At 37.8% G+C, this 24,454-nt stretch overlaps 1 pseudogene; it reads left to right on the top strand.

The window, feature by feature from the left end:
• Nucleotides 1-389: 389 nt before the first annotated feature.
• LOC112303532 (small ubiquitin-related modifier 2 pseudogene) lies at nt 390-815 on the top strand (annotated as a pseudogene).
• The last annotated feature ends 23,639 nt before the right edge of the window (nt 816-24,454 follow it).

Below are 24,454 nucleotides of genomic sequence, written 5' to 3' on the forward strand. Positions count from 1 at the left end.
CAGGAATGTAAATTTGGAAAGGACAAAGTAGGATTCAAATGATATCTCTCTTATTTATTAGCTGTTATGATTTTGGGTAAGTTAATCTTTCTGAGCCTCAGCTTCCCCATTTGTAAAATGGATATAACTGATCTGATGGGAGTTTTGCTGGGGATTAAATGAGATAAGGTACAGAAAGCATATAGCATGTTGCCTAAACCCCATAAGCACTTGATAAATGATAGCTGCTATTACCATTATTAGGATTACTAACATGCCAAATAATAGTTTTTTATTATTATGCTGAATAATGATTTTCCCCTCTATATTAAAAAAGTGAAGACTTTAAGAGTATATAAGGATTAGTTAAATGGTACAAATTGAAGCTATGGGACTGTCTGGATGTAGCTATGTATAGGGTGACATGTATAAAACGGCTGAAGACTGACTGCAAAATGAGATATTTAAAACAGACCTGCCAGGCTTGTTTACTGCGGACCTGGTACCTCGTTTGTGAAGCAGTAGCTGAAGAGACTCTGTTGCTCACCGTGGCTCACCAAAAGCCCAAGAAAGGAGTCAAGACTGAGAATAACCATTACATTAATTTGAAGGTGGCGGCGCAGGATGGTTTTGTGGTGCAGTTTAAGATTAAGAGGCATACACCACTTAGTAAACTAATGAAAGCCTATTGTGAACAACAGGGTTGGTGGAAGAGGCAGATCAGATTCCGATTTGATGGACAGTCAATCAATGAGATGGACACACCTACAGAGTTGGAAATGGAAGCTGAAGATACAATTGATATGCTCCAGTAGCAGACAGGAGATGTCTACTAAAAAGGGAACCTGCTACTTTACTCCAGGACTCTTCCTCTAGATCAAGAACACATTCTCACTTTCTCCTTTTGAATCCAATTCATCCTTATTTTCACATTTCTCTGGAGATGGAAAAATATGGTAAAGTATTTCTTTTCTATATAATTTTCAACAAAAATACAATAAAACTCAATGATGCAATAAAAAAAAAGAACCCCCCCCAATTTTGTTCCATCACTTCCTGACTACAACAGTATAGTTTCCTCTATTCTTTCATTTTCCTCTTCCCCCATTCCTTTATTGTACATAAAGTAACTGATATATGTGCACAAGCATTTGCATTTTTTAAACTAAATGGCCAATGGTATGTTTTGATCAACATACTCCCTTTCTCCATAAGTGATGTTCTCATTCAGCTCTTATTTTTATATTCCAGTAAGTTGTTTGCTCTCACTGTTTAACAAACAAGAACAACATAAAAATCTTTGTGTACCTTGGTAAATTGTATAATTTTAATGTTTTTCATTTATCATTGTACAACCAAGGATGATTTTATGACTTTTTTTGTATGTAGCTGTTACATACATGTAGGGCAATCTGTCCTTAAGTAGGAATAAATTATTCTCAAAGAAATAAATCCTAGACACTTTTTCCTTTAAGTCAAGCATCTTGCTGTTTAAATGCAACTTCTTGTTTAAAAAAATAAATTAAAACACGCCTGCCATTTGGTAAATGTTACAGAAATCAGAACTCTGAATTCTGTGGGAAGCAAATTCATACATTGCTTCCTGTGTTGCAGTCCCAACCAGTTGGAAGTGAGGTAGTCTCTGGGCAGAGTTGGGGCAGTTCCACACCCAGAACCAGACTACTGAGAAGCAGCTGGGTCCTGCCAGCCTGGGGCATGGAGCAAAGGAGCAGTTGCATCATTGCACAGTAGGTAGGTGAAGGTCAGATAGAATTTGAGGGGGGGTCCTTGACAAATCCCTCTGTTTTCTCCTTTCTCTCCTGTGTATGTCCTTGGAATACGAAAAAGAAAACAACAGAGAAACTTTCTGCATTATAAAAAGTCATTTGACCATCAACAATACAAATATTTTACCCATGGGAAGACAGTTTTGCTTTTGGAACAAGAGAACATTCAGGCAATTGACCTCCTTTTTCATTATTGTAGTTTCAGATGCAAGAGCTCTGTGAAATGTAGGGAAGATGTTTTAGAATGTGCAATGAGTCACACTTTAAAATGTACATTTCAATTGCAGGTAATAATCTTAAATGTGAAAAGAAAGCAATACCATAATTATTTGTGTTTGGTAAAGAAAGCATTCACCAACATATCAAAAAGTTGGAGCTGGCTAATGAAGAGTGAGAAGCAACCCAGGATGTCTGTAGATACCTTTGTTTAGGGCACTCTTCAAAAACAGATCCTTTATATGCATCAAATATTTTAAAAATAAATTTCAATTAATTTCCGATTGCTATTTTAGAAACACACTGGAGCAGAATCAAATTCTAAATAACAGAGTGTGTCATCCTAGGTTAGAGAATAATTTCCATTAAAATGACTTGAAATTTATTTTGCAACATGTGTTATTATGATATTAGACCTCTGTGTGTACAAGTATGAGAAGAATAGTCCTTCCTAAGTCTGATGAAACCAATTTTCCTAACAGCATCTCCCATAATTTTCCGTAATTATTATTCAAAATGTACAAATGTACACACATCGCTGACAGTAAGCCTCAAATTGGATGAAAATAAGCTTATCCATCTTCCATGTGGGTGATCACATATTTTTCTAATGTGTTTGTGGAACTGAGGCAGAAAACTTTGTGGGCCTGTTTTACCAGAGATAAGGGAAGGAAGCTAATTAAGACCTTAGACACTTCTTTGGGGAGTATTATAAGGCACAAGAAGATTTTAATTTGGTTTTGCTTCACTTTTTACAGATAATCATTTCTTCAGTTTCTTTCAAAATAGTGCTTGTTTGATCTTAGTGAAAAATGACACATGGCAAATAGTATTTATGTACCAAATAAAAGAAGGAAGTTGGGAGAAATTGACAGACTTTTTTCTTAAGTAAACTCTTCTAATTTTGCATTAGTTGTTTATATTAAACACAGCAACCAGTGGCTGTATTGTTAATTGATAGCAACATCCTATGGGACCTTTAGCCTGTCTGTTGATTTGAACATTTTCAATTATAAAACACTTAACGCACTCATCCCTCTGCCTCTCTTTCCCTGACTTCAGCTGCTGGGTAAATATCTTCCCTTATATGGTCCTGATGGAACTTTGTAAGTCTGAGTTAACTTCAACATGTTCAGTACTATAACTAAATCCTGTCATTTTCCAACACCCAGAAGAATACCTTGTGTAGGCACGATCACTCTGCCGCCCACTTGGTAACATGAGTAATGATCTTTAAGTGAACCATATCAAGACTGTAAAGGCTTTGGGTAATTTAGACCAAAAAAAAAAAATGGAACAAGTGTTCATTTCTCTAAAAAATGTCACTCTGATTTTCTGCTTAGTGGGACTACACAATCTGTTAATGCAAAAATCCTCTCAGAGGGTTAGAAATTATTTTTTCCCACCAAGCCGGGGAGGGTGCATGCCTGTGTGCTTAGGTGGTATGTGTTTGCATGTGTATGTACATATGTATATCTCCAGAGATTAAAATGGTGGACCAGCAATTTTTTGTTAGATTCATGAACAAAAAATACTGTTCAGAGGAACACACGTGATGTCTTTTTATTGTTTCTTAGTGCCAGGACAACACATTCCTGAGATGACTGTTCCTAGCCCCAAACAGTTTCTGGAATTAAAACCCTTTAGAATGAAGGATATTTGTCCTGCTACATTGATTGACAGCATACTCAGCAGCTCTGTGACAAAGAGAGGGAAACCAGGGTTGGATTTTTTCCCTTTTACACTGAGTCATTCTAAAATAAAGGATTTCATACCTCAAAGAAAAAAGCCAGCAAAAGAGGTAGATGATGTTAGAGTGGAAAGACAGAAAGAAAGGAGGGGGTGGGGAGAAGTAAACATTAGTAATATGTTTTCTAATTTCACTTATTTTCAGAGATTTAAATTTTTCTAGTCAGAGACTATAAAGGGTGTTTGGTGACATCTTGGGGGAGGAAGGCGCTTTAGGTTTTTGGATGTGGTTACAGGGTTCCTATTATATAAATGAGCTGGAGAAATTGGTAGAAAACATCCCTTTTTGGAGCTGAGAACTATTACCATTTCTTACATCTACTATCTTGTTTATTCTTTCTAAAAACCTTAGGAAGTGAGCTGCACCAATGGCAGTGACCCCATTTTATAAATGACAAAACTGAGGCCCAAGGTACTTACTCAAGTTCACACACCTAGTTTGTGGTCATATCAGGACTGGTTTCATTTTCGGTTCCTCTACTGGTCATATCCATAGCACAGAATTTTTGACCAAGAGCATGAGGAATTTAGTTGACCTCCATTACCTCATTCCTACCCCTTGATCTTTATTTCTTTATTGGTATGTAATAACCAGTAAAATTTCCAGACTTCCTGGTGCTGAGCTCCATTTTTCTCACCTGTAAAGTGACAGTTGAGCCAGACGCTCTCAAAGTTTCTTTTCAACTGACTTTTATGATTAATTAAGAGTCAATGGGTGCCCTGGCCAGGTGGCTCAATTGGTTGGAGTGTCCTGCACATGAAAAGTTCACAGGTTCAATTCCTGGTCAGGGCATATATGAGAGGCAACCGATTAATGTTTCTTTCTCACATCTAAATTTCTCTCTCTCTCCCCCTCCTGTCTGTTTCTCTCTTTCTCTCCCCTCCTCTCTCTAAAGTCAATAAACATATCCTCAGGTGAGGATTAAAAAAGTCAATGGCACAGTCTGTAAATAATTTATACAGTATCTGGTTGTTTTTGCTACATAGTTACTGTAGTGGAAATATTACTGCTGTCTGAATATGAATTAGTGAAAAGTTAATGCTTAAACTTGGATCTCATGGTAGTAATTGTAACTTGTGCAAGGAAGAATGTTAAGGTTTGTTTGCTCAATGACCTGTATAAACACAAGTGATCTAAAAACTGCTGCTCATGCTACATTTTGACCAGGCTGCCCCATCACCAGTGATGTTAAGTGGTCATGATAATCCCTGAAGGAAAAATGAAAGCATGTTTGCCCCTTTGATCCATAATTGGCCTGACACTGAGTCTCAGAGACCACGCACACCAAGTCTCTCTCTACTGGTAATAAATGCTGCATATGTCATCTTATCAGGCCATGATTAGGCTGATGTGCTTTTTTTTTTTTTTTTTTTTTTTGCCTAGGATTCTTTTAGTCATCTTCACTTTCAACCTTCAGTTTCATGGGACAATATGGACAGATTGCATTGTGCCTGGACTGAGTTAACAATGATTTGTTGTCCTTTTCATAAGGTGGACAGGCAAAAATACACTTGTTAGTCAATTGTATGCTTGAGAGAAAATAAAAAGTCTTTTGGCTAATAATCACATCACACATGGGGGTAGTGTGGTGGGGTGGAAAAAGCACAGATTTAGAGTCAGACTGTCCTGAATTGAAATCCCAGCTCTGACACTTACAAGGTTATATGACCTTGTACAAGCTACTCAACCTCTCAGAGCTGTAGTTATCTCATATGTATAATCAGCAATTTTCAACTGGTGTGTTGTGGCACACTGTTGTGCTGCAAGAATTTTTAAAACAGACAATACCTGACTGTTTAGTCAGGGGCACTGACCTCTTTTCCCTTAGATTTTCAGATAAAAAAAATGACAACAGCCAACACAACAATACCCAATCAGTGTGAATGAATCAAAAGTATACCCATCTTTTGTCAGATTGGCAAAAAATATATTTTTGGTGTGCTGAAGATTTTTAGTAATTAGTTTATGTATGCCATGAGATAAAAGGTTGAAAATCACTGTGTAAAATAAATATAATGCCAGTTTTTAAGGGATGTTGTAATTTATGAAGTTTCTAACACAGTACATGCTATGAAGTAGTGCTCAATAAGTGAGAGATATTTTATTAAGGAAGATTGAATGTCAACATGATAGTGTTTCTATTTATATATGTGTTTCAAAGGCTGGTAATGGAAAGAAGCCCAGGGCTTGTTTTTATTCCTGTTTCTGCCTCATTGCCTAGTATCTGGGATACTGGTATTGCATAATCTGGGATATAACAGCTTTCAAGAATTATTAGTTAAATGATTGATTGACTGACTGAATGAATGAACAACAGGAATAGTAAATAATTGTCAACAATGTGATCAACACCAAGAACTTACAACTTGTTCAACTGTTCAGTAAGTTGGCAGAGCCAGGACTCACTCGCATCTTCTAATTCCAAGGCAAGTGCTTGTTAGTAGTATCTACCTACCTTATTAATTATAACTGTTTTGTTCCCCCAGATTTAAGAACATTTGTGAATTTCTAAAGGCTTGTCAATCACTCCTTGGCTCTATTAGGTCCCTTTTCTAAGTAAGGTAAGTAGGATTATCTTATTATTTGTTTATTCATTCAACAGTTTTGGGTAGGAGAACAGAAATTTTACAGGAAACGGTAAGTTGGAGGGGGCTCTGTGGGGCCATAGCCTCTGCTAAGAGTCTTTATTCTGTATCTGTTATAAGAGTCCATAGATACTTCTAGGATAGTCCACTATATTCCATATAATACTGAGGCTTCTGCCACTCAGAGCAAAGAGGAGAAATAAAATACATTTTTCTCTTTCTAACCTGCTTGCCAAGATCCATGTTCTTCTTTAAACAAGCCCACTTTTCCTACTTGCAGGAGTAAAGAAAGGGGGTTCTTTTGGAGTACATGGGGTGGGTGACCACTTTGGACTTTACATTGGCTCATTTCTAGTAGTTATTCTCTGTTTCCTCTGAGCATGAAGACAGACAGTTCTCACCTACTGATCCCACCTCTGTTCTAACCATTGCTAACACTATCATACTCTGCAGCAAGGACCTTACACTACTTTCCATGGCCATTTGGTCAGTCAGCAACAAGGTCCTCATTAAAACTTGGAATTCCTGAGACCTGATCTTTACTTGCTTCAGTAGTGTGAATGATGGCAGCTGGGAATAACAAGGTTCATTGGAAGACATTTGGTACTGAGCTTCCAGACTCTGGAGGTAAAAAATATCCATTAGATTAACTAGATTTATTAAAATACAAGTGGTAGTTACTTTTCTGTGTTGAATTGAGGAATACTTTATTTGGTTTCAATATGTCCTAAAACCCAATGTTTAAAGACTCGCCTTCCAGGCTATCCAGCCACTCTTAATTATTTTGAGCCAGTTGGGTGAGTTATTGTTCAACGAGATATTTTTCCAGTTTCTTTCTGTATTCCAAGTATTTGTAGTCCTTAGAAATATCAAGACCCAACCGCACAAATACTGTAACCACATCTCTTATGTTTAGAGTCCCTGCTCCATCTGTCCTAGGAAGAGAGGAAATTTTGTCTGTGTAAGCTTTGGACAGGTTTATTAGGTCAGAATTTATAAGACTGTAAAAGGACACATGACACTTCTTGGTTGGAGGCTAAGAAGGTGCCTTGATCCCCAGGTCTGTATAAAACTTTTCAAACTTCTTTTTTAATTTATTTTTTAAAGATTGTATGTATTTACTTTTAGAGAGGTTAAGGGAGGGAGAAAGAGAGGGAGAGAAACAACAATGTGTGGTTGCCTCTCACACACTTCCTACTGCGGACCTGGCCCGCAACTCAGGCTTGTGTGCCCTGACTGGGAATTGAACTGGTGACCCTTTGCTTCACAGGCCCGTGCTCAATCCACTGACCCACACCAGCCAGGGCCCTTTCAAATTTTCATGAGGGTAGAATTCAATGTGTCCTAATGGCTGAGTGCCACTCCTGGTGAAAACAAAAAATTGAAAAAAGTACTTTTCACATGTAGATAAGATGCTACTATATTTTTGTGTGCGGTGGCTAGAGATTTCTTATGCAGAAGCTATATAAAGACAAGAATAGAAAATGTCATCCTATGTCTTCTAGTTAATGATCATTCACTCAGGGAGAGGAGGGAGGGGATGGCCATTGAGGGATCAGCATGAGAATTACAAAGAATGTGTCGATTAGAGTTAGAGAGAATTGGATTTGAGGACAGCAGGAAACATAGCTGCATGATTTTTTTCTGCAGCCCCATTGTTATAATCTATAAACAATCTTAATAGTAATCGCTTCACATTATTGATGTAAGAATTCAGTATAACATATGTAAAACACTTCAGCACAATCTCTTTCACACAATAGAAGCTCAATAAATGGTATTTGTTATTACAATCTGGACTGCATTATGGTTCGTCTCCACCCCACACTACAATGGTGCAGCTTGAATGAGTAGCAAAGGGGCTGGAGAGGAGCCTGGTGAAGAGCCTGTGCTCAGAGGTCTCATGGATTCTGAAGTCAAACTGACTACCTAGTTTTGAGTCATACCTATGCCACTTTTTAGCCACATGATTTTGGGCCAGTTTACCTAACTTTCTGAGCCTCAACTTACTTGGCTGTATAATGGAGATTTTAGTATCCACCTCATAGGGTTGTTTGAGGATTTAAAAATTTATATATATTCTTAGAACAGCATCCGGTACTAAGCATTTAATAAGTATTAGCTATTATTTTATTGTTATAAAGTTTAAATAATTATTCATCATTCATATCTGAAATATTTTTACATATGAAGCATTTAAAAATGCCTAGTATATAGTGAGTAATTGATAACTGTTATTTGTTTTCTTTCTCATATATTTATCTCTTTTTTGGTGAAAAAATTTAAGTTCTACTTTTAACTTTTTTTTTAATTGTTATTCAATTTCAGTTGTATGCCTTTTCTCCCCATCCCTCCACCCCACCCCAGGTGTTTTATTTATTGAGTGCTTATTATACATCAGTCACTGTGTTACATGAAAACAACTCTTTGAAGTAGTTATTATCATTCTCAGTTTATATAAAGAAATCAAGCACATGTGTGCCCATGGTCTTTATTTTGTTTCAATACCACAGCTTTTCTTTCTCTCTCCTATTATATTTGTGGCAGCTGGTATGTGGCAAAGTTAGGACTAGAACCTGGGTTTGTTGGGCTCCAAACCCCATGTTCACCATACTTCACTGCTTAGTATACCTCCATTGAATGGGGCTAATCCTACATATTGCCCCATTCAATGGATGTGCACTAAAAATGGAATCATTCTCTGAATGCCAAAAATTGCCTTCCATGTTCTGTCAGATGATAACTAAAGAAGTAAAACTTACGAAACTTCCAGATTAAGTGCCTGGTATGGCGGCACAATGCTTCTCATCAAGGCTTCTAAATACAGACCTAAGTAAAATAGGTTTGTAAGGCTTTTGCACAGTTGTTGTTACTTGTTTTGAAGCATTCTGGGTTTGGATCATTTTAGTTCTTCTATGTTTTATGCAGAAGACTGAAGAAAGCTATTAATTCTGTTTATCATTTACAAAAGAAAAATAGTTTGAATTTATGGACCTGAACGTGAATGCTGCACATGTGATTATGAAGTCTTCACTATGTTACTTGACTGTAATGAAACTGGTTTGTGCCTGAAAGTGCCTCAATGGTTTGATCCCAGCTGTATAAAACCAAGTAACAAAGTCCTTCAGGATTTAGTTTGCAAAGAGGGTGGAACTGTCAGGATTACGGGAGTTGTACTGGTGTTAGTTTCTAAAGAGATGCTGATTTTGGAAGATACTGAATCTCTGACCTTTTGAACAATGGTGTGGTTGTTGAAGGAAGCTAGATTTATGAGTCTCTAAGAGTGGCAGTGTCAAGGAGTTGCCTGGGTGATGGCGGGTATTTAATCTTCATAATATCACACACTATGCTAAATAAAAATCCAACCAATGCAAAAAACAGCATATAATCTCAGCTTCAAATCAATATGCCTCACCTGCCCCTTCCAACCAGAATGTTACCTGTGAGCCTGTACAAGTTTTGGAGTGGCCACTGGTTCCAAGGTAGGGTCATATGTTTTACATATATAATATCCATTTGTTACTCATAAAACTCTATAATATGTCTATTATCTTCATTATTTTTATTTTATAGGTGAGAAAATTGATATTCAGAGAGCATCAGTGACTTGACCAGATCACATGGATAAGAAGTAACAGAACTGGGATTTGAAATCAGACCTACCTGACTTTCAAGTACATGCTTGTTCTATTGTACCATGTTGGTGAGGGCTATTGAGGATGCTGGGAATCAAAGAGCTACTTAGAAGGTTTCAGAATGATCACTTACTTTTTTGTGTCCTTGAAATGGCCATTATTGGTTATAGACCAGTATTTAGAATTCATCACCAGACATGATTATTTTTATAATAAATAAATAAAATATTTTTATTTTTATAAAAAGTGATTGATGTAAATGTGAAAAATAAAATAGTTTGTGTGATGGGCCCATTTTAGCATCCTGGTGCTCAGACCCTCTTGTATATTGCTAAATATATATTTAGCCTATAGGTGATCTCTAACAAACAAAATAGGTCAAATGATATCACAAATGGAAGACTCTAGAACTTTAAGATCTCCATGACTACAGTGAGGTGGAGTATATTTCCTAACTCGGGAATCAAATGTCTTGGAAGGCCTCAGGTCCCAGTGAGCTGAACTTTCTATCACCAAGCTGGAACATTTAATTGAAGTATGAGATGTATAGATAAGGTACTTTAGTTGTTGTGGACTGAAGTAATTTGTTTAAAATGGTCACAGTTGGAAGTAACTTCATTAGTTTTACAGAATCCATAGACTGGTGTGGATACTTCAGAGTTAGTAAACAAGTTCAACTGGAAAGACAGAGTGTTTCAAAGCATAACAGGAATTGCCAATGCCACCTCTTTCAGCTATCTCATGGATCCTTCCAGAAAACTCTAAGGCATATTTTGAATATCTCATGTTTGAGAACACAGTGTAGCCATATTTCTGGGGCACAGTGCTAGGATTGGGAATCTGGGCTAGGTCACATGGGTGGGTTGGAGATATCTTCCTTCATACACTAAGAAAGGAAATGGAATTAAGAACTGTAGGAAGGTATACAGACATTTATGAAAGTCATTGTCTTATTGTTTACTTTTGTTAAAAGCTCCATTGCAGGTTTTTTTTCTTTTTATCTCTGTTGGATCACTTAGATTTCAAAGTATAATAGGGTTTTTGAGTATGGATCAGCAATCCTCTGAAATTTTAACATATGTTTATTATTTAAGTTTACAGAATTTCCTTTTTGCCTATAGCTGTTATGCATTTTTGACTCTTCTTCTTTCTATTGTATTCCCCCCCTCCTTGTGTTATTGATAAAGTTTGTTTGGTTTTGCTTTTAGTAAGTACATAGTCACCCTACTACATACCTCAGATTTTGTCAGTTCTTTTGAGTCTGTGAAAAATTCACTGACATGAAATCATATTTCATCTTTTGATGAAAAAGGAGCCTAGTTTGTTATACAGACATTTTACATGAAGAAATGACTAAGCTCTGCTTTGCATCAACATTGTGCATTTTGAAACAATTTATCTTTCCCTTTGAATACTGAGGTACCTCCTTCTTAATGAACCTTGTGTCAGAGCCATGCTGAAGCAGAATTAGGGGCTTGACAAAGGATAAAAAAATTATCTATGGTTATAGAGCCTGAAATAGGACAATTCACAAATGTCCCTTCCTTTGGAGTGAGGCGAATGCCCTTTTTGTTTAGGGTTCGTTTACACAGAGAAGCTGCATCTGAAGTCTTTACTGATTTGAGCATTGTTTGCATATTTGTAGCCATGAGAAAAACCCTAGTCCCTTCTGCATTTTATCAGCTCCTAACTGGCAAATTTGTGGTATGTTTTTATTAAGCTCTCATCTTTCTTTAGAGCTTGTGTAACAGCTGTCTGGTATAGTTCAAACTCTCTATCAATGTGGTGACCACATTTTCTAATTACAAGTCAGGACACAGGGTCTGAAAAGTTCCAGTACTTGAGGAGACAGTAGAATAACATATTTGAAGTCCAAACTATTGAAGAATGTATAGACACTACTATTAGGAAAACAATCACGTTCATATTTGTCAACAGGGGAATGTTACTTAAAGCTCCTGGTTGTGACAAGGAATGCTGTCTTTGACCTATGGATATTTTTTTTTGCTCCTTTTAAGATTTCAGGTAAGATTATACCAGTTTTAACCCCAACAAAGCCCTTCTGGGTTCTGTTGTTATTGTTTGCAGTGCTGTAGCCACTTTGCTACAGGAACTGCACATTGTGGGAATAATGTGTTTGTGTGAAGATAATGCAAGTGAGGTGCCTTATTGAATTATTATTCATATAACCATGAGGATCTTGGCATGTGGCTTTTGTAATCAGTGTCTTTACTTAATGCACTTACTTCATACATGAAATTATAAGAGGCATGGAACTTTTAAGAGTCATACAAACTCCTCCTATACCGAGAGGGAACAAAGTGGCCAAAATTCAAGAACATGTGGTATAAGATTTCTTATCTGTAGATCCAGGGAAAATGCTTCATTAGGGAAAAGCAATTAATATTGTGGAAAGAGCTTTTTCACTCTCAGGCTGAGGTCACTCAGATTCTTAGGAGAGCCCTAACTGCACAAGGGGTTTAAGCACACAGTTGGACCTTGTATAAATGTTGTGAGTGTGTTCTTGGAAAGCAACACAATTATTTGAAAATTTTAATGTAGTCTAAACACTGAATGTAAAAGTTTTTTTTTCTATTTGACAAAGTAAACTCTCTCTCTTCTCCCTCCAAGAAACATTTCTTTCTTTCACTGCACACTGGTCAGAATGGCCATCATTAGTAAATCAACAAACAACAAGTGTTGGCGAGGTTGTGCAGAAAAGGGAACCCTAATGCACCATAGGTGGGAATGCAGACTGGTGCAGACACTTTGGGAAGTAGTATGGAATTTTTCAAAAACTAAAGATGGAACTGCCTTTTGATCCAGTGATCCCACTGCTGGGACTATACCCTAAGAACTCTGAAACACCAATTCAAAAGAACCTGTGCACCCCAATGTTCATAGCAGCATTATTTACAATAGCCAAGTGCTGGAGGCAACCTAAGTGCCCATCAGCAAATGAGTGGATCAAAAAACTATGGTACATTTACACAATGGAATTCTACGCAGCAGAGAGAAAGAAGGAGCTTATACCCTTTGCAATAGCATGGATGGAACTGGAGAACATTATGCTAAGTGAAACAAGCCAGGTGGTGAAAGACAAATACCATATGATCCCACCTATAAGTGGAATGTAATCAACAAAACAAATAAACAAGCAAAATAGAAGCAGAGACATGGAAATAACTAACAAACTGATAGTAATCAGAGGGTAGAGGGAAGGGGGCTAACAGGGGTAAGAAGGGGAAAGGATAAGGAAAGGAACACAAATAGAGGACTCATAGGCATGAACAATGGGGGGGATTGACTGTGGGAGTAGGGGGATGGGGTAGGGGTGAGCAATGGGGGAAAAGGTGGTACAACTGTAAGTGAACAACAATAAATTTTTTTTGTTGTTATTTTATCACTTTATTTTTGTTTTATTTTTTTATTTAAAAATATTTTATTGTTGTTCAATTACACTTGTCTGCATTTTCTCCCCACCTCTCTACCCCACCCGAGCCAAACCCACCTCCCTCCCCTGCCTCCACCCTCCCCCTTGGTTTTGTCCATGTGTCCTTTATAGTAGTTCCTGAAAACCCTTCTCCCAACTATCCCTTCCCTGCTCCCCTCTGGCTATAGTTAGATTGTTTTTAACTTCAATGTCTCTGGTTATATTTTGTTTGCTTTTTTCTTCTGTTGATTATGTTCCAGTTAAAGGTGAGATCATATGGTATTTGTCCCTCACTGCCTGGTTTATTTCACTTAGCATAATGCTCTCCAGTTGCATCCATGCTATTGCAAAGGGTATAAGCTCCTTCTTTCTCTCTGCTGCGTAGAATTCCATTGTGTAAATGTACCATAGTTTTTTGATCCACTCATTTGCTGATGGGCACAAACATATTTGCCAATGTTACCTAAGATAAGGGTCTGATCTCCAAAATATATAAAGAACTCACACAACTCCACTCCAGGAAGACAAACAACCCAATTAAAAGATGGGCAAAGGACTCGAACAGACACTTCAAGGAAGACACAGAGGGCCCAGAGACATGAAAAGATGCTCAGCATCACTAGCCATCAGAGAGATGCAAATTAAAACCACAATGAGGTACCATCTCACACCAGTCAGAGTGGCCAACATAAACAAATCCACAAACAAATGTTGGAGAGGATGCGGAGAAAAGGGAACCCTAGTACATTGTTGGTGGGAATGCACACTGGTGCAGCCAGTGTGGAAAACAGTATGGAATTTCCTCAGAAAACTAAAAATGGAACTGCCTTTTGACCCAGCAATTCCACCGCTGGGATTATACCCTAACAATAAATTTTTTTAGAAATCAGGAACTTAAGAACCCTGGCTCCTTGAAGGTCAGGTTGGCATTTGTTCCTCTTTCTCAGCGGTGGGGGTCCTGAGTTGCTATTACTCCCCTAAGTTTGTAGTTGTCACTTCACTAACTGTCAGTAAAAATTATGTTTTCTTGCACAAAACAAGAGAGATCGGAGGGAATGGAATTGTCTTTACATTTCTGGTTTAACTGGTTATCCTGATCAACCAGTCTACTCTTATCTCCTAATAGTTTCCTCAGAAATCAGGTTAGGAGGGTAACTTTCATCCCTGAGGGCTAGAGAGAAATGCCACTTACAAACTCTAACTTTACCTCATAAAATTAGTCTTGGGGACCAAGAAGAGTCTTCTAATGTCCCCAAAGAGAGGTGCAATGATTCACTCACAAATTCTATAGCACTTCTAAGTATTCTCCAGTTTGTGACTTAGCAAGTTAAGTGTACATGACATTTTTATAAGGGAAACTTTGTCTTGTTTGCCCCACCCCAATTTTTGGCTAAAAACAATACAAGCTCCCAGAGTCTTGCCTGTAAGATCTAGATCTTAGTATTATACATTCTATATCCTTTATTACATCTGGAAGAATACAACTTAGAGCCCAGATTGTGAAGTACATGAACAAAATTTATTGTCCTCTAATTTTCCCACTTTTTGTTCTTTTCTCCCAGTCATTCTTTTCTTCACTCATTTAAGACATATTTATTGACCTTTTAGTATTTGTCAGGTATTGCATTAAGGCATTGAGAATAAAAGTGGTGAACACTGCGAGATCTCCATTTTCACAAAGAAGCTGCATAAAGTACCAGTTAAGAACACTTTGTGCCCTGACTGGTGTAGCTCAGTGGATTTGTCATTATCTTGTAAACCAAAAGGTCACCGTTTTGATTTCCCTCTCTGGGCACATGCCTGGGATGTAGGGGTGGGTGAGCAAGAGACAATTGTTTCTCTTCCTTTTTTTCTCTCTTCTTTTCCTTCTTTCTAACCCCCCCCCCCCAAAAAAAAAACACTTTGCATTTAGACTGCCTGGGTTGGAATCCTGGCACTACTACTGTTTGATAGTAGACAAGTCACTTAACCACTCTGTGGCCTAGTTTCTGCATCTGTAAATAGTATATCTCTTATAGGGTTTTTATGAGCTTTAGATTAATTCCAGTTCATGGGAAACATTATGGTTTTACTAAATAATATAAAGCTTACATTGTAGTGGAGGAGATGGATAATTATAGGTCATGATAAGTGGATGTAATAGGTTGATGAGTCCAGTATCCTGATACTGTTTATATCTTGGCATAACCTTTTTCCTGGGTAAGGATCTTATGAAATCATTCACACTATGAATGGAACAGTCTTGACATATTTATATGTCTACAAAGGGAAAAGCACATATTGTATATAACTCCATTGTTGTTAAACTTTATTGGAATTTGGAATCATATTGGAGATCCCACCTCCAGAGTCCAAATTGGCTGCTAGGACTCCAGCTAGCATATCTCTTTTCAAGGAAGCAAAATGGAGGAAGAAAGGGGAAAAGGTGTGCCCTCTCTTTTAAGACTTTCCAGAAGTTCTATGTAACATTTTGCTTATATCTCACTCTCTTGAACTTAGAGGCACAGCTTTACCTAGCTGTAAGAGAGGCTAGGCAATGTAGTGTTTTCACTTTTGACTATGCTCAGCTAAAAGTTGAGGTTTTCTTTATTAAAGAAGAACTAGAGAATGGATATTGGGAAGCAATGAGCAATCTTTGTGTCAATCCAGTTCTCTAACTTCTTATCTAAATTTGTGGCTTTTCTTTCTCTTGCTTTGGGACTATCACTAAGACTCCTATTATTCTCATTATTTTTAACTCAAGGTTAACGAGAACCTTGAGGTTGGACTTTTATCTCAGATGAAATGAAAATCTAACATTTATTGAGCATGTACTCTATACCAAGCATTGCACAACAATGCTGTGATGTAGACTGTATTATTATCTCCATTTTATGGATGAAGACATTGAGATACAGAGAGGATAAATAACTTTTTATTAGTGTCAAAGTCAGGATTCAAGTGCAAGTAATTTGATGCTAGAACATTCTTATTAACACAGTACTGCCAGATTTGCTTTGAGTTGGGGAAAGGAATTGGGAAAAAGTGGGAAGGGAGAAAAGAGAGGCATGGTAAAAGCAGCATGTCTTTTATATGAAATGTTTAGGAGTTCCATTTTCATAATTTACAGAACCTGTGTATAGCATAACATGGTACATGTTTCTCTGATGTGATACAAATAACTTTTTCATTGAACTAATTGGTTTACCATTCAAGGCTCTTCAAAATCTGGCCTCACCTTTCCTCATCTACCTTAGCTCATACTACTCATTATGACATAATGGAAAGAAGTTTTAGAAATCAGGCAACTTTTGGGTTGTTTCCCACCTCTAGCACTGTTACCTGTGTGGCTTTGGGCAACTGACCTACTTCTTTGTATCTGAGTTTTCTTTTTCTTTATATCAGGAATGATAATATCTAGTTTAAAAAGGCAGCTGTAGAGAGTACAGGAGACAATGTAGGTGATATTCCTAGTATTTAAATTAATGTTATTTTCTTCTGTCTTCTTGTTTTCCTTCCTCCCTTCCCTCTCTGCACCCCTACCCCTTTTCCAGTGTGCTGTAGTCAAATTGATTTATTTACTTTTATGTAAGAATAATGTACTCTTTCTAACTTCCCTGTCTTTGATTTCAACATTGCCTCTTCCTGAAATGCCCCATTCTCTTCTTCCTTTGTTACACATTGGAATTTACTGAAGGCTAGTGTCTATCCACCAGTATGTTTCGTTTGGTCTGCACAGTGTTTATTATCTGCTTTTATTTATTTAAATTTTTTTGCCTTGATGGGTGTGGCTCAGTTGGTTGGAACTTTGTCCTGTACACTGAAGGATTGTGAGTTCGATCCCCAGTCAGAGTGTGTATAGTAGGCAAGCAGTTGATGTTTCTCTCTCTCTGTCAAACAAATAAAAAAATGTCCTTGGGTGAGAATAAAAAATATTTAAAATTTTTCCATTACAGTTGACTTTCAATATTATGTTTCAGCTGTATGCATGGTAAATAGACATTTATATTACTTATTAAGTGATTCTCCTGATAAATCTAGTACCCTCTGATATCATACATAGTTATTATAACATTATTACCTATATTCCCTATGCTGTACTTTACATCCTTGTGACTATTTTGTAACTGTAAATTTATACTTTTTAATCCCTTCACCTTTTTCACTCGGCTCCCCAATCCCCCTCCCACACGGCAGCCATGAGTTTGTTCTCTGTATCTATGACTGTGTTTCTATTTTGTTTATTTTATTTTTTAGTTTGTACATATAAGTGAAATCATAAGGTATTTGCCTTTCTCTGAATGACTTATTTCATTTAGCATAATACCCTTTAGGTTCACCCATGCTGTTGCAAATGGTAAGATTTTACTCTTTTTTATGGCCTAGTAATATCTCATTGTATATATGTACCACATCTACATGTCTTAATGAGCACATGGATTGCTTCCATATCTCAGCTAGTGTAAATAATGCTGCAGTGAACATAGGGATGCATAGATCTTTTTGAATTAGTGTTTTAGGTTTCTCTGGATAAATACCCAGGAGTGAAATTGGTGGATCATAAAACCATTGTATTTTTAAAATTTTGAGGAACATCCATTCTGTTTTTAAATGGGGACATACTCTGATTCATTCAGCATATATCCTGCCACTTGTTTTTTTTTTTTTCCTCACATATAGACTCCTTTATGGTCTCTGCTGGGATCTGAAGGCATTTCATTTTGAGGCAACCCCTACCCCAGGTTTAATCCTGTTCCTTGTTCAAGGCCAATCTCAAATGACTTGTCTCCCATGAAAGTCTCCCTTAATCTATCTGATCATAACCTGAAATTCCTTGCTCCCCTCTTTTTTTCTTTAAAGTGATGAAATGTACTTCTTCAACATTGTGTTAATGGTGTGTGCAAGTCTTACTTATGCACGTATTAAATTCTAAGCTCCCTGAGGACAGGGATCCTTGATTTTTTAATCTCTGTAGCCTCTTAGTGCTTAGTAGCTGTCTTATTCTTTTTAGGCACTTAGATTCTCACTGATTGGTCAGTGAAATCACCCTTGCTGCAAAGCTAAACTATAGAAATTCACTGAACAAAAGTATTTTGTAGAAATGCATTTTTGAAATGGAAAAAAACAAACATGTTTTGGCTAAGAATTCAAGAAGTGTCCAACCCGATCATTCTCCGAGAAAGAGACAAAGTAGATTTTTCACTCAATCCTCAATGCTGGCATGGGATCTGTATTTCTTTAGTTTTGCTTCCAAATTGGTATTGACGTCAGCTGCTGAGAAGTCTTGGCTTGTGCTAAATTTTATATTCAACAGGATGGGCTTTGAAAAGTAAATGGAGTGAAAACCCATGAAGTGGGACACTAAAATGGATGCACATGGTCAGTATAATCAGTTACTAATTAAGGTGAGGTTTATGGCTGTTTTACACTTTCACCCTGAAGAAATTTCAAGGCCAGTTATGCATCACTTCCTATTGCTGAGTGAGAGGCTAAAGGGTGAGAAAATCAACATCATTGAAAGGTCTAGTTCTGTCATAGGTGGGTTGATAGATGGGCTTGAGGCTTGAAGGATAATTATTTTCAGCAGTTCACTTGGTTTCCTATGGTGATGCAGAAACACTGGAGTGGACTCCATAGAGGCAATACAAACTTTTGAGGATAGTGGGAAAGCATTGCTATATTTCTAAGCAGTGTGCTTATAAACACTGGCTAAGGCTTGTGCAGGGATAAGAAGAATCATTTAGAGCTTCCAACCAAAAGGGGAAAGAGGCCAGTCTGAATTCTTGTGTCCCAGCCTCTTGTCCTTTGTGGCTGTGGTGCTGATGGTTATTTTCACCACCAGGAAACAGGGACATCGTGCTCTCCACTCTCATCCTCAAATCAAGAGATAGATTGAAAAGATGTATATATCAGCAGTGCTTGCAATAGCAAACAAAGTAGACACACAGAAAGGTCTATCAATAAGGGATCAGATAATTTACATAAGCTGCAACCAGAAGCTAAGCAGCTCTTTAAAAAGAGGGGAGGTCTATTTGTGTGTTCATAGACTTCCAATGTATATCATTGAATGGTAAGAGCAAATTGTAGAATACACTTTAAAAAAAAAGTTTGTGTACCCCCCCCCCCCCGCCACATATGTGTATGTATTCACAGAAAGCTGGAAGGATGTTTAGGGAAGATCACCAGTGAACAATTTGGTGGCAGTTGTGGGTGGGGTGTGTAAGGGAAAATGTCTCTTTTTATTTTATTTTTTTTCCTTGTTTATATTTTTATAACAAGCTTGCATGACCTTTGTGGTGGATAAAAACAGAAAGTTGATATTATTTTCTTAAAAAGGTAACAGAAGGAGTCTTTATTGATGCCTTCTATTCACATGGAAATTACTGACAAGAGCTCTGAATACCACCCTTTTGAGGAAAGTGTGGCATGGTATATCTTTAGGCATCAAAGCTTTAACCTGGTGAGATAGGCTTTAATGATGGGATTTCAGCTAACTGGTAAATGAAATTAGAGATTCCTTTTCCTGACTCCTTCCTTTGCGGGGAGGGTTATTTCTGATGAGTCAAGTGATTTTCAGACCACTTTCTAGCAGGCCTGTTAGGGGAATTGGGAGCCCAGTAGGTGTGATCCCAGGTGCTCTAAGATTGCTTTGACCACAGCAGCTTTACTCTGCCTGCCTTTCTGGGAGTTTCAACCAGGATTTCATTTGGGGAAAAAAGAAGATTCTGCTGCTTAATGAAAGTTTGTAAACTACTGTTTCATGCCACACTTAGCTATAAAATGGGAAGAAAAAATTCTCTCTTTTATGGAGGAGGCATTGAGACTCAGAGACTTAAGTGAGTTGCTTCTGAATAGACACAAAGAAAGTGGTGGAGCTGAGACTTAAACCCAAGTCTTTAGTTTGGTGATTTTTTTTACCAGGTCATATTGTTTCCCATATGTGGCCTGGAGGAGCTGTTTTTAGTGAGCTCAGTGATACAACTGAGTTAAGAATCACTGTGAAATGCCCAGGTGTCTTTGAAAGGCATAGTCTAATTATTACCTTACTGCCTCAGTTTACCACTTCTTCACAAGCCTGGCCTGGAAGTGCGCAGGGCCCAGGAGCCCAGCAGAGAACACTTGCTTTGGGTACATGTCTGTACTGTAATTACCAAGGAAAGCTAACAGGAAGTTCTCATTGTAAGTCGGTAACCTAGACTGGGATGTAATTCCCTTCCCACTATGCCATAGCACTGGGCCACTTTTGCCCTGGGTGGGGTAAAATGCAGTATGTCCCATGGCTGCACTTTATAGATGCCCCATTTTCTGGGTGGTTGATGCCTTTATCCCAAATTTCTCAACCAGCACCTAAAATCCTATATGTCTTGAATCATTGCTAAAGCATAAAGACAAAGACAGGAGTAGTTTTGGTTATAAAGAAAGAGTTATGAATGGTACAGGCCCAAATGGCTCCTTTAAGACATTAGGAGGTCCTAAGGCTACTGTTTATAGAAGGGAAAGTCACTGAATTAATGGTCTTATCCATAACCCATGTTGCTGTGCCCTTATTCATGTCTATGTAATTTTCAGTCTCAGTTTCCTTCCCACAATATGGCCTTTGGAACGTCCTCAAAGGTATGTTGGTACATTCCTGAGAACTCTTCTACCAGCCTTTGGTACTGCCCTTTATTTTGTCCTTATCTGGGGACTGTTGCTGTCTTCTGCTTAGAGTTGGTCTGGTAGGTCCCTCTATGTCCATTTATGTCCTCTATGTCTGTTCTCGAGGCCAGGCCATGCTTGGTGGTGAGTCATAACATTGCTTTACATTTGGAAGCAATTTTAATAGCCCCACATGGAATTTTTTAAGGTTTTCATTTTATTTCTAGTAGAAATCCTCAGAATCAATAGTGGACGAAAGGGGTACTGTTTGTTCTAATATTAGTACTGACTTCCCTTACTGAAGTGTCCCAGTGGCCACTCATGTTGTGGGAAGGCTGAGTGAATGATGTTTTCCCTTTGGTGTATTTTATCCAGACAGCAATATGACTCAGGTGAGATTAAAGTGCTATGGCGAATGGATCACCTCAAGCTGGAGCTATTTTTAAGATAAGGAACTAACTAATGAAAGTTCATTAGTCTGTCATGAGCAATTTATAGTCAGCAAACAAGAAAAAAAATTTTTTTAATAAAAAAAGATCATTTACCATAGCAAAGGGAAATTTTCTTATTGGCAGAAGGTTGCACAAAACCTGGGGTAGAAGTATAGGAATGTGGATGTAAAGGGGAAGGTTTCTAAGAGGACTGGGCACCCGTTCTGGCCCTTTGACTGATTTTATTCAACTTGACACTAACCTCTCATAATTTGGAATGTCTGGTTCCAAATGGGGGAGAAAATTCCTGTCTTACCTACTCCATGAGGTTGTTGCAAGGATCAAGGAAATAGTAGATGCTCTAGCTCTTCAAAAATCTTTAAATGTTGGATGGGCACACACACACACACATGACTGGTCACTAACTGCCATGTCTAGAATAATTATGAAATTCTGTCCCTTTTCTAGCTGCACTTTTCTGCCACAACTAGTTTATTTATACGGTTTTTTTAATGGGATACTGCACATGTCTCCTAAAGTATCTTTTTGCCTTCAGTTTCTCTCTTCTACAGTCTATTTTCCATTGTATTGCCATATTAATCTAAATCCACTTTTAATCATATCCTCCCTTACTCTGAAACCTTTGATAACTCCTTGTTACCTATTGAATCAAGTCCAGACTCCTTGGCCTGGTATTCAAGAGCCTTTGTGATTAGACTCCTACCAAGATGTTCATCCTGTTCCCGTATTCTTCCCCTGTGTTCTTTAGCACTCCATCCAGCCTGTAACATTTATCCTCTGCAAATGCCCCACAGTTTCTTACAGCTTTTAGGATTTTGTCATCTTTTTATTCTTACTTTTTGTTTCCAGGCATCAAAATTCAATGTTCTGAGGACCATATTGAAATGCCATTTTCTCTCATAAAGCTTTTTGATATCTCCCTTGGGGGCATCTGTTTGGCAAGGATATTTGGAAGAGGACTCAAGCATTACATGGTGGTTGAGTGAGATGATTTCTCAGATCCCTTTCAATTCTATTCATTTTTCTCAACAGTGCTTCTTGGATAAAAGCTGAGGCATGAATACTCCTATTTTGATGAATCAAATGTTTCCCACCTCTTGTTCTTCCTACCATATCCTCCCTCCTCCCACCTCGAATTCCTGTTCTTTCTGTTCATACTGGCAGAGTACCTTGTTGTTTCAACCAAAAAGAGTCAAGCTGGGGACTTTTATTGAAGCAGACAGGATGTGTTTCAACATTGCTCTGGAAAAAATGGTGCCAGTCTGTTGGCCTGGCACACTCTCATAAAACAAATTTTAATCACTGTAATTGCTCTCTCTATATTCTTCCAGTATTTTGTGCTACTCTTCAACCACTGTCTGGCCTTTCCAACTTCTTCAGGTACACATCTTCCTCTCTAAACTTGATGTTTGTTGAGAATAGTGACCTTTTATCGTTAATCATTTTGTCTCCCACAGTACCTATGGGTGCTCAGTCAATGTCTGGTAACTTGAGTTGACAGTGGATAAAGAAGGAGATTTCGAAGGTATTTTAATTTTTTTTCTATTACAAGGGAGAAGGTACGTAAAAGAGGACTCCTTGACCCCTACCCATCTTCTGTGACATCAGCCTTTCTGAAGCTTCCTTTTGTGACTGGGCAATAACCAGTGTCCCAATGTGAGAGGACTTTGATTTCTGGCAGAGCAGCCCTTGGCTTTGTGCAGCAATTCCACTGAATCCCTAGGACAGGGAAATTTTAGAAAAAATGATTCATTTGTTTGGTTTTCATTCTAATCAGGAAAAACAAATGGCAATAAAGCATAGCATAGCCATGGTCATTTCACTGGGAATGATATTGCCATATGAAACTCAACTTTAACAAAATCCCATGAGCATGGATGCCATGCAACCAGCAGCCATCACTGAGATCTGAGAGAAACGGTCTGGAGAAGGGGATAGAGAATCAGCAAAGAGTATCTAATGGAGCCTGCTTTAGATAATGCACTTTGCAGGACAGCCTGGGAAGGTGTAACTAGAAGAGTAGCTACACAAACTATGGAGACCAAGGGCCATATCTATCTGGAAACCAAGTTCATTGTGTAACCTAGGTGTTTTTATTTCACCCGTAACTCTGACACTTGTGCCAGGTTTCTTTCTCTCCCCGACCCCACTTTTTTTTTTTTTTAAATCCCTCTCTCTTTCTTTATCTGGATTCTGGAGTATAAAGGATATGCCCGAGAGAGCAAGTACTAAGATATAAGTACGTCAGATCTAAGTACTCTTTCTCATATGTACATGTATGTGTGTATACACACACAAAGGCATACTTCATTTTATTGCACTTATTTTTATTGTACTTCTCAGGTGTTGCAGTGTTTACAAATTATAGGCAAGACCATCTACCAGTAAAATATTGTGATGTTTTATTGTGGTGGTCTAATACTGAGTCCACAATATCTCTGAGGTATGTGTGTGTGTGTGTGTGTGTGTGCATCTCAATAAACAGCAATTTGAAATACTGAATTTTTGAATTGGGTTGAAGCTTACACATGGAGGTGATAGTAAAGAAATCTGAGGTTATTAAGATATTGACTCATATAACCAGCACATAATAGAGACAGAATATTGGGGGGCAGACTAGAAGTAGAGAGAGAATATTTGGTTTTTGTATGACCAGTGGTATTAATGGAAGGAAAGAATAGGCCAACAGGAAAATGATAGTCAGTATGGAACGAGTGACTAGGGCCAGAGGAACTCAGACAGATTCTTGAAATCATATATATTCCAGACATTTGGGAGACCTTTTCTCAGTTGAGAGGTTGTTCTGTCTGAAATATCCTTGAAGAACAGCTTCTCCTCTGAGCTTTGAGTTCATGCACATTCTGCAGTTTTCTGATGATGAATTTGAGCCTGTGATAATTTAATATCAGGAAAAGGTCAGAACAGAGCGTACACATACACATACTCATACCCCACTTTGGTCTCTGTAAAGCAATGCCCCCTAAATGAATACATCCATGT

The sequence above is a fragment of the Desmodus rotundus genome, chromosome X (genome assembly GCF_022682495.2).
Source record: "Desmodus rotundus isolate HL8 chromosome X, HLdesRot8A.1, whole genome shotgun sequence".
Lineage (NCBI taxonomy): Eukaryota > Metazoa > Chordata > Mammalia > Chiroptera > Phyllostomidae > Desmodus > Desmodus rotundus.